The 12371-nt window shown below is 39.7% G+C and overlaps 1 protein-coding gene and 1 pseudogene across 8 annotated transcripts in view; both read left to right on the top strand.

The window, feature by feature from the left end:
* The window catches only part of LOC139562713 (NLR family CARD domain-containing protein 3-like), a 287993-nt gene that overhangs the window by 246994 nt on the left and 28628 nt on the right, over positions 1–12371 (top strand). The window lies entirely within an intron of this gene.
* LOC139562718 (NLR family CARD domain-containing protein 3-like) lies at positions 143–12231 on the top strand (annotated as a pseudogene).

Below are 12371 nucleotides of genomic sequence, written 5' to 3'. Positions count from 1 at the left end.
TGTGTGTGTGTGTGTGTGTGTGTGTGTGTGTGTGTGTGTGTGTGTGTGAGGGTGAGGGTGTTTAGGTACTGTGGGATTATTTCATTGATTTGGCTCATTGGACAGGTCAGAGTCTATGTTTGAAGTTGTAGAGTGGTTTTCGGCAATACACTGGTGTTGTATTCATGGATTTAGATGTTGAAATTCTGTCCTGGACCCCCCTATTGGCAATGGGCTGAGCCACCAATGTCTTCAAATCCTAGGGGAGAGAGGAGCTGTTACCCCTGGGGAGAGAGGAGCTGCTACCCCTGGAGAGAGAGGAGCTGCTACCCCTGGAGAGAGAGGAGCTGCTACCCCTGGAGAGAGAGAGGAGCTGCTACTCCTGGGGAGAGAGGAGCTGCTACCTCTGGGGAGAGAGAGGAGCTGCTACCCCTGGGGAGAGAGGCGCTGCTACCCCTGGGGTGAGAGAGGAGTTGCTACCCCTGGTGAGAGAAGAGCTGCTACCCCTGGGGAGAGAGGAGTTGCTTCCCCTGGGGTGAGAGAGGAGCTGCTACCCCTGGGTTGAGAGAGGAGCTGCTTCCCCTGGGGTGAGAGAGGAGCTGCTACCCCTGGGTTGAGAGAGGAGCTGCTACCCCTGGGGAGAGAGGAGTTGCTACCCCTGGGGAGAGAGGAGCTGCTACCCCTAGGGTGAGAGAGGAGCTGCTACCCCTGGGGTGAGAGAGGAGCTGCTACCCCTGGGGAGAGAGGAGCTGCTACCCCTGGGGAGAGAGGAGCTGTTACCCCTGGGGAGAGAGGAGCTGCTACCCCTGGGGAGAGAGGAGCTGCAACCAGGAGAGACTGTGACCCTGCTCATGAAGAGCTTATCGGTTGGTGATTGTTGGGGCACGTTTGGTAGGAGCTTCAGTGATGAAGACTGTTCAACTTGCTGATGTTTCACAATATGCCATGGCCGTCTCAGTCACCAGGTCTAAAAACTTACCATCAACAAAACACCAAATGATGGAATTTCTTGTGGAAGAATGGTGTCACATCCCTCCAATAGAGTTCCAGACAGTTGTAGAATGTATGTCAAGGCACATTGTAAGAGCTATAAAGAGAGAGGGAGTCAGAGAGAGAACAGGCAGAACCTGATATGTAAATGAGCAGTGCAAACGAAAGTAACTTTCGACGACCTAATGATCATTCCCGACTCTGTTTCTACTGAGAGAGAGATAAAAGGTAAGACGACGATTGTTACGTGTTTTCCTATAGTTGATTATATTGTTATGTGTATTCATATAGTTGATGATATTGTTATGTGTATTCATATAGTTGGTGATATTGTTATGTGTATTGATATAGTTGATGATATTTTTGGTGGGCAGTGTTAGAATAAGCCTACTCTCCTTAAAACTTCTACTTCATCCCAAACCCGGATCCGGGAGCACCCCCATCAGTAAAAAAGCTGACTAGCATAGCCTAGCATAGCGTCACAAGTAAATACTAGCATCTAAATATCATTAAATCACAAGTCCAAGACACCAGATGAAAGATACACATCTTGTGAATCCAGCCATCATTTCTGATTTTTTAAATGTTTTACAGGAAAGACACAATATGTATTTCTATTAGCTAACCACGATAGCAAAAGACACAACTTTTTTTTCCCACCATTTTTTTCCTGCATAGGTAGCAATCACAATTTCGACCAAATAAAGATATAAATAGCCACTAACCAAGAAACAACTTCATCAGATGACAGTCTGATAACATATTTATTGTATAGCATATGTTTTGTTAGAAAAATTTGCATATTTCAGGTATAAATCATAGTTTACCATTGCAGCCACCATCACAACTCACCAAAGCGACTAGAATAACTACAGAGAGCAACGTGTATTACCTAATTACTCATCATAAAACATTTCTTAAAAATACACAGCGTACAGCAATTGAAAGACACAGATCTTGTGAATCCAGCCAATATTTCAGATTTTTTAAGTGTTTTACAGCGAAAACACAATATAGCATTATATTAGCTTACCACAATAGCAAACCACACAACAGTATTGATTCAAGCCAAAAATAGCGATAACGTATAACCCAGCAAAATATATTAATTTTTTCACTGACCTGCTCAGAATTCTTCAGATGACAGTCCTATAACATCATATTACACAATGCATATAGAGTTTGTTCGAAAATGTGCATATTTAGCGGCACAAATCGTGGTTATACAATGAGAAAAGTAGCCAAGCTGCAAAGAAAATGTCAGGAGAAATCTTGGGAAAGGCACCTATTCTAATCGATAAGTAATCATAAACTTGACTAAAAAATACAGATTGGACAGCAAATGAAAGATAAATTAGTTCTTAATGCAATCGCTGTGTTAGATTTTTAAAATTAACGTTACTGCGCAATACAGCGTGCGCTAAAGCGAGACCGCACCGAAATTCATGGCGGAATTATTATTTGACATTTGTCAACATAAATACGAATTAACAGCATAAAGACTCCTTACTATTTGCTGAGCTTCCATCAGAATCTTGGGCAAGGTGTCCTTTCTCCAGAACAATCGTCTTTTGGTTGAAAGATGTCCCCTTCTCCTGTAGAAATAGCAGCTAACGCTAGCTATGTGCCGGAAAGGTGTCCAACTCCTGATAGCGCGTCACAAAGAAATCCCAGAAAATCGCAATAAACTGATATAAACTGCTATAAGTCGGTTTAAATTAACTACCTTATGATGTCTTTAACAACTATAACGAATAAAAACATGACCGGAGATATAGAACTGCTAAAACGAAAGCTTTGCAGGACGCCATTGTGATGTCCCTCTTGCGCCAGGCGCCCCGTTGAAAAGAACGGTACTTCCGTTCCACGATCTTATATAGGGCCCCAGATGGTGCAATCCACTCCATTCAAATTCTCACCGCTTACTGACATCTAGAGGAAGGCGTATGCAGTGCATGTAGCCCCATAGCTTACATGGGGACTTATAAACTGACCCTAGAACAGGGACCTCGATTTCAGAAATCTCACTTCCTGACAGGAAATGTGCTGCAGAATGAGTTCTGTTTCACTCAGAGAAATAATTCAAACGGTTTTAGAAACTAGAGAGTGTTTTCTATCCAATAGTAATAATAATATGCATATTGTACGAGCAAGAATTGAGTACGAGGCAGTTTAATTTGGGAACAAAATTATTACAAAGTGCAAATAGCACCCCCTATTGCCGAACAGTGACTTGATATTATTATTATTATTATTGTTACTGTACTGTCTATAACTACCTTAACAAACAGTGACTTATTATTATTCTTATTACTAATATTATTATTGTTGCTGTACTGTCTATAACTACCTTAACAAACAGTGACTTTTTTATGATTATTATTGTTATTATTATTATTATTGCTATTGTTGCTGTACTGTCTATAACTACCTTAACAAACAGTGACTTATTATTATTATTGTTGATGTACTGTCTAGAACTACCTTAACAAACAGTGACTTATTATTATAAATGACAGTTACCATGGAGATGAAATGTCACAACTACATGTTCATGTGATTTCATTAAATCACCTAACTGTTTCGATATGTCTGTTAGTAAATGTTTTATTTCTAAGAGAGATAATGAATAAATGAGATCAATTGACAATCAATAATTAGTCACCGTGTTAACCACAACCAACATGCTGGATATCTGTTTAGGGTCAGTGCTCTAAAATGAGTCTCTCTGGGGAGAGAGAGGAGGGGTCCCCTGCCTCTAAAATGCGTCTCTCTGGGGGACATGACACCAAAGCTAAGAGGTAAGATGACAATTTTATGAAGAATTTATTTAGTTTATTTCCTAAATAAATAGATATCTTAAGATGAATGCACTTACTGTAAATCGCTCTGGATAAGAGCATCTGCTAAATCAGGGGTTCTCAATCTGCGGAGTCTGCGGAGGTACTGCAGGGGTTCTGCGGCACCCTGACTGTACTCGTTGCAATGCAAGACATTTGATAGAATTTTCACATGACATGACCACTTTACCTACTCTTAATTATTGCCTAATGTATTTTTTTTCAACCAATTGTTTCAAGCAGAATTTTGACAATATTACCATCATATCAACACAACACAACAGTTTAACAACTCTAAATAGCTTTGGCATAGTAGGCATCAAGTCCCTTGCCAATAATGTTGCCTACAACGTTTTCATCGAACACATATTACGCCATAGATGCCTTCAATTGCCCAATTTATAGCCATTCCCAATTTAGGATAATTTTTTAACAACGTGATGCTGCGCTCCAAAGAGATATCTTGAAATAACATGATGTAGATAATTAAATAATCAAAAGAAAAACGTGTTTATTATACACTCTTAGAAAAAAAGGTTCCTTATAGAACCAAAAAGGCTTCTATCACTTCCTTAATGTATGGAATCACTAAAAGTTATATATATATTTTTGGTCTCAGTGAAGAAGAACCTCTAAAGTTCTGATCAAAGGTTAATGTTTTGAGGATGTGAACCCAGCAGCCCTCCAGTGTTCAGATCAATTCCACCTGTTTTTTTCCAGCGCCCGGCCCGGGGTTCAAACCAGCCACAGCTCCAACTGCTGCCACAGCTCCAACGCCTTAGCCGCTCAGCGAAAACCAGAGTTAATCTTCAGAAATAAGCATGAGTTCATCTTCCAAAATTATGACAAAATGCTATGCAGACATACAGTACATGGTATCACTTGTTATACATAATTATTATACATAAATCATTGCATGTAGGTCTATATTATTTATGTATTGATCTTATAGAAATGTAAAACAATATTTTTAACTACTCCAAAGCATTTACATGTGGCGCAGGAACCACTGACTCGCTGCATTATTCTCTAATATTATTAAGACACCTGTTGTTAACTCTTAACTACTTAGGACAGCTCACGAGGTGTCCTAAATATCTGCCGACTAGGTGGGACTAGAGACTTCATGCATAGCTTTAATTTATACCCATAAGTGTAAAATGTCTTTATTCTCAGCACTTATATGACCAATTTTTTACTCTGAGACGCTTTGTGGATATGGTTCCAGACCTCAAAATATTGTTATTAAAAAACGTATGATGTTTGTTTAACATAATATAAAAAAAATTTACATGAACTAATGTAACTAAAGTTGATTGTGTTGCACTGATCATGTCCGCGTCCTGGAACTGCCCGCGTTTCCATACAAAACTGTCCGCGTCCACGTACGGTGTGGCGCCAAGCATATTGTCCGGTTACGCTCAGTGGGTTGAGGTGATCTTGGGGAATAACGATGGAGTTTGTTACAGGGTTGAAACGCCGAATATTATTGTTCAATTTGCTTTTTGCTTTACGGTCAGGGACAGTAATCACCGGATTCATTGCCATCCTCGAGATGAGGGACAGACGAACGACATGCTAGCTAGCCAAGCTAGTCGGTACAGCTCGGTAAGCTAGCTAGCTACTCTACCAGCAGCATCCTAGTTATCCTAGCTAGTCAGTGCAGCGAGGTAAGCTAGATAGCTACTCTACCAACAGCATTCTAGTTATCCTAGCTACCACTACATCATCACCGGCTGCCTGCATTTCTTGTGGACCGATGGAGCTCCCCGGTTGTTTCTTCCACCTCTTAAATCCTGTGGAGGGCTTTTCCCTGTCTCGTTGACGGATGCTGGCTACCTCTGTCCGGTTCTCCTCTCTTCACTAGATGGACGGTAACTTTAGTGTTTAACTTCTCTAGGGTAGGGGGCAGCATTCGGAATTTTGGATGAAATGCATGCCCAAATTAAACTGCCTGCATCTCGGGCCCAGAATATATGATACCCATATAACTGGTAGATGTGGATAGAACACACTCTAAAGTTTCCAAAACTGTTAAAATAGTGTCTGTGAGTATAACAGAACTGATTTGGCAGGCAAAAACCTGAGAAAAATCCATTCAGGAAGTAGTTTTTTTGGGGGTTTTGTAGTTTTCTATTCAATGCCAATACAGTATCCATTGACTTAGGACTCAAAATGCAGTTTCCATGCCTTCCACTAGATGTCAACAGTCTTCAGAAAATGTTTCAGGCTTGTATACTGAAAAATGAGGAAGTAAGAGCAGTCTGAATGAGTGGACCCTGCCGTGTCACAGAGCTTTTTCCTGCGCAAGACCGAGAGAGTGCGTTTCTTGTTTACATTTTATATTGACGACGTTATTGTCCGGTTGCAATATTATTGATTATTTAGGCTAAAAACACCCTGAGGTTTGAATATAAACATCGTTTGACATGTTTATATGAACTTTACGGATACATTTTGGATTTTTTTGTCTTCCTGTTTTTACTGCGTTTTAGCCTGTGGATTACTGAAGAAAACGCGCAAACAAAACAGAGGTTTTTGGGTATAAAGATACTTTATCGAACAAAAATAACATTTATTGAGTAAATGAATGTCTGCTGATTGCAACCATATGTAGATCATCAAAGGTAAGGGATTAATTTTATCTCTATTTCTAAATTGTGTAACTGTTCTAGCTGGCTGGCTACTGTTTGCAATGATTTGTTTAGTGGGCTATGTTCTCATAATCGTAATGTATGCTTTCGCCGTAAAGTATTTAAAAAATCTGACACCGTGGTTGGATTCACAAGCAGTTCATCTTTAAACCTATGTAAAATATGTTTTGTTTTCTGAATTTTTATAATGACTATTTCTGTATATGAATTTGGCGCCCACCAGTTTCACTGGCTGTTGAAGAGGTGGGACGCTACCGTCTCACGTGCCCAAGAGAGGTTAAGATTATTTTTTATAATGCATGTATACTAAGGTTGAGGTTCTGACTAGTGATAATTTACCCGGGGTTCAATACCTGCCATAGTCAAAATTTATTTGCTCTCCCAAAAGCAACACAGCCCTTATACGAGATAATGTTTTATACGAGATAACGTTATATACGAGATAAAGTTATATATAGCCCATCTATAATTTAGCCCAAACAACTACCTCTTCCCCTACTGTATTTATTTATTTAGCTCCTTTGCACCCCATTATTTTCTCTAATTTGCACATTCTTCGACTGCAAATCTACCATTCCAGTGTTTTACTTGCTATATTGTATTTACTTCGCCACCATGGCCTTTTTTTGCCTTTACCTCCCTTATCTCACCTCATTTGCTCACATTGTATATAGACTTATTTTTCAACTGTATTATTGACTGTATGTTTGTTTTACTCCATGTGTAACTCTGTGTTGTTGTATGTGTCGAACTGCTTTGCTTTATCTTGGCCAGGTCGCAATTGTAAATGAGAACTTGTTCTCAACTTGCCTACCTGGTTAAATAAAGGTGAAATACTTTTTTTTATATATATATATATAGCTAACTAAAGTAATGAGTGACCATTTTAGAAAATCATTGGACATATAGTCAGTCTGTGGTTGCATGCTATTTTATGTCAATCATATTGCTGCTTGAAGCCTATAACTGATGCTTCGTGGTCTTATGCTTCCATCTATTGGACATATTTAGCAATTAAAAGTTATTAATTCACTTACAGACATTGGTGAGGCAGCTGAGAATTTTTAAAAATGGAATGTGTCCAGCCTACCAAAAATAATATTCAAAAGATTGTTCCATGGACACAGAGGGGTTAAACACTAAAGTTACTGTCTATCTAGTGAAGAGAGGAGAACCGGACAGAGGTAGCCAGCATCCGTCAACGAGAGAGGGAGGATAGGATAACTAGGATGTAATTAATACATTTACCTCAACATGCCCCTGGAGAAGGCAGCGCGGCTCGATCCTGGTTGATGAATTTGACAATGAATGTACCTGGAAAATACGTTTTTCTCGAACAGAGGTGACTGAATTAATGTTCAGGTTTATTGATAATCGTTATATTAATGAAGTATAATTTCAAAACATGAGCATAAAAACAGGTAATAATAAACATGAATCGTTATTATATTACTTCACAGTAATCTGTAATCTTAAATACTTTTTCAGTCCTTCCTGCGTCAGCAGTGTGGAAAGGGACAGAAAGAAGCACACAGGAGTTTTCCTGTGAGAGGGAGTGGTGGTGTGTCCAGGGAGAAAACTAAACTAAAATTCTGAAATATCATTTGTGGTCTTATGCTGCCATCTATTGGAATTATGTAACAACTGCAGTAGTACTGCATAATATTCAATTCCTTACTAAAGTAGTAATTACGCACAATTGCAAAATATAACATTTTCTAGTTCATTTTATCACTTAAAACCATAAAATAACATTTTATTGCATAACAAACAATGAAACTGACACACCACAAACACCATGCATTTAGTTAATTATAAAATATATATATATTTATTTAGATGGGTGACATTATCTGCCAAAGTAAACAAAGAAGAGCTCTCTAGTAGGTACCAAAACATTCAAAGGCCATTTTCTCAAACGTGAGGCTACAAGTTTATCAACGTTCAAAGGAATTTATTTTCCATTGTTCCTCAACTGTAGTGTATGATATACTATTTTCTAGCTCTGAGTCTCTACTTTTATCCAATGTGAAAAACACAATTTCAAATGTTGCTACATTTGGTCACATTTTGCAAAAATAACATGATTATTTGTGTCTCTGAAATGAAACCATCAAGTAATAGATTTTAAACAAATACATGTCTGTCATTGAACAACCCCATGCCATGATTAGATAGTGAAAAAACACCAATCTCTTTCTAAATGTTTTTAAGAAATGAAAAGCACATTTTCAAAAATTTCTGAAATTTGATTGTGATATAGCGTTTCGGAATGAAACTCTTCTTATGTTTCCCCATCTGAGCTCAGAGTAGATGAGAGATGTAATGTTTGTCTCTGTTGTGTTGAAGCCCAATCAAGCAGGAGAGACCAGCCTCCCCTGTACTCAGCTGTGTGTCCATGAAGAGTGACCGGTCTATGGGTCATCTTATATCCTTTAGCGAGGGAGACTTTTCTACTGAATAGTGTGTGTGTGTGTGTGTGTGTGTGTGCACTCCCTGGATGAGGAGATGTAATCTCATGTTTTGTACACAGAAACCAACAGGAGAGATCAGAGTCAGAGATTCTCAGTGGTCAGTCTTCCCAGAGTCATCAAACAGACCTGGCCTCCATATTCAGTGTATGTGGTCCTGTTATGTACATTTGTTTTTGTTTACCTCAAGTAAAGTTGATCTGTCAATCATTCATTAATGTGTTAATGAGAAAGCATTTCTTCTCTTGCTTAACTTATTTACTTGATTTATTTCAGATGCTTGAAGAGAATATTATGACATTTGTGAAGAACGAGCTGAAGATGTTCAAGACGATTCTTAGTCCAGAACTTCCAGAAGGCTTTGAGAGTCAGAAGCAGGATAAGAAAGTGGTGGACACTGAAGATGAGAAGCAGGAGAGCAGTGCCAGAGAGGGGGCTCTGAAGATCACACTGCACGTCCTGAGGAAAATGAACCAGAAGGAGCTTGCTGACACACTGGAGAAAAGTAAGAGCTGTCTGCCTCATGTTGCATGCAGTTTCTTAACATTTAAAAGCTGTAGCTAAAGTACAACTAAAGAAGCTGTGTAACCCAATGATATTGTAGCTGCCTTAACACTGTTAGGTTCTAATTTTTCAGAGTAAATAACTCACGGACACTAGAGAAGCTTAACCAAGTTTAATTCTTCCCAAAGGGTCGTTACAGCTGTATTTCAGACAACAAAACATTTGACAGAAGCACGGATATTTAACCCTTTCTCCTAGGCTGAGTCTCCTCCGCAGCAGCCGAACAGCCAATGTATCTATGTTGCTATACAGAACCTTAGTGATATCTGTTCTTCCTCACTTCATCTGACCCCCCTCCACCACTAATCCATGGCTCTCTCCCCTTATCAATGCCTGCCACATGTAATCACTTCCCTGCACCAACACATTCCAAGCTTAATTGCACACACTATATACCTTCCTCCTATAACCATTATCTTCTGGTGTAAACACTCCACTATATACCTTCCTCCTATAACCATTAACTTCTGGTGTAGACCTTCTAAACCTCAGTACTCCCTCAGTGACATGAATAAGTATATTTCATATTCTCAAAACAACACCTAGTGACCTTATCAAGTAGCGGCAGGGATGTGTTGTGTTGATTCATTGAGAGAGAGAGAGAGAGAGAGAGAGAGAGAGAGAGAGAGAGAGAGAGAGAGAGAGAGAGAGAGAGAGAGAGAGAGAGAGAGAGAGAGAGAGAGAGAGAGAGAGAGAGAGAGAGAGAGAGAGAGAGACATACAGACAGAGAGAGAGGCAACATTAATAATACCATCAATAATACCAATAATAATATAATCAGTCACACCAGTGTGTAATGCATTATGAAAACATTTACACATTTATACAGTCAGTTAAGAGAATATACGATTATACTTTAAAACTTTATAACAGTCCTACAATACTGTAGGCATTAAAACAGACGTAATATTAATATCCTCTGTGTTATTTCTTCATTCAGATGAACTTGCTGTGATTTGCCAACGTGAACTCAAATCTAATCTAAAGAAGAAGTTTCAATGTGTATTTGAGGGGATCGCTAAACATGGAAACCCAACACTTCTCAATAAGATCTACACAGAGCTCTACATCACAGAGGGTGGAACAGGAGAGGTCAATAATGAACATGAGCTGAGACAGATTGAGACAACAACCAGGAAACAAGCAAGCCCAGAGACTGCAATCAAATGTAACGACATCTTCAAAACCTTAACTGGACAAGACAAACTTATCAGAACTGTGCTGACAAAGGGAGTCGCTGGCATTGGAAAAACAGTCTCTGTGCAGAAGTTCATTCTGGACTGGGCTGAAGGAAAAGCAAATCAGGATGTACAATTTGTATTTTCATTCCCTTTCCGGGAGCTGAATTTGATGAAATTGGAAAACACTTTCATTGAACTTCTCAATCACTTCTCAATGGAAACCAAACAATAAAGAATCTCCAACTACAACAAGTACAAAGTTATTTTCATCTTTGATGGTCTGGATGAGTGCCGACTGCCCCTAGACTTCCAGAAGAACAAGATCTGTTGTGACGTCACCGAATCAAACTCAGTGGACGTTCTGCTGACAAATCTCATCAAGGGAAATCTGTTTCCCTCTGCTCTCCTCTGGATAACTACCCGACCTGCAGCAGCCAATAAGATCCCTTCAGGGTGTGTTGACCAGGTGACAGAGGTACGAGGGTTCAATGACCCACAGAAGGAGGAGTACTTCAGGAAGAGATTCAGGGATGAGGATCTGGCCAGCAGAATCATCTCACACATAAAGACATCAAGGAGCCTCCACATAATGTGCCACATTCCAGTCTTCTGTTGGATTTCTGCAACAGTCCTTCAACACATGCTGAAACGTAGGAGAGAAGAGATGCCCAAGACTCTGACTGAGATGTACACACACCTTGTGGAGTTTTATACCAAACAGAAGAATGAAAAGTATCTTGGAAAAGAAGAGACAGGTCCACACTGGAATAAAGAGAGCATTCTGTCATTGGGAAAACTGGCTTTTCAACAGCTTGTGAATGGCAATCTGATTTTCTATGAAGAAGACCTGAAAGAGGCTGGCATTAATGTCAATGAAGCCTCGGTGTACTCAGGATTGTGCACACAGCTCTTTAAAGAGGAATGTGGGCTGTACCAGGACAAGGTGTACTGCTTTGTTCATCTGAGCATTCAGGAGTTTCTGGCTGCTGTATATGTGTTCCTCTCATTCATCAACAACAATGAGAATCTAATGGCCGAACCGCAATCAACGTCCAGGAACCTTTCTGCGCTGTTCAGAGACAAGCCTAAAGTTACTGTCTACAAGAGTGCTGTGGATAAAGCCTTACAAAGTGAGACGGGAAACCTGGACCTTTTCCTCTGCTTCCTTCTGGGCCTCTCACTGGAGTCCAATCAGAAGCACTTACGAGGTCTACTGACAAAGACAAGAAGCAGCTCACAGACCCATGAAGAAACAGTCAAGTACATCAAGGAGAAGATCAGGGAGAATCCCTCTCCAGAGAGGAGCATCAATCTGTTCCACTGTCTGAATGAACTGAATGACCATTCTCTAGTGGAGGAGATCCAAAGCTACCTGAGATCAGGAAGTCTCTCAAAACCCAAACTGTCACCTGCACAGTGGTCAGCTCTGGTCTTTGTGTTGCTGACTTCAGAAAAGGAGCTGGATGTGTTTGACCTGAATAAATTCTCCCGATCAGAGGAAGGTCTTCTGAGGCTGCTGCCAGTGGTCAAAGCCTCCAGAGCTGTTCTGTGAGTAAACAAAATGACATATAAGAAATAATCATCAGGAAGAAATATTCAGTTTAGAGAAAAATCTGCATTATAATATGTGTATAATATTATATTGAAAAACATATTGAATAAATGCATTGATGTTCACATTAGTATAACAAT

The sequence above is a fragment of the Salvelinus alpinus genome, chromosome 32, assembly GCF_045679555.1.
Source record: "Salvelinus alpinus chromosome 32, SLU_Salpinus.1, whole genome shotgun sequence".
Lineage (NCBI taxonomy): Eukaryota > Metazoa > Chordata > Actinopteri > Salmoniformes > Salmonidae > Salvelinus > Salvelinus alpinus.
The sequence above is the reverse complement of the archived record's forward strand: the minus strand, read 5'-3'. Positions and strand labels throughout refer to the sequence as shown.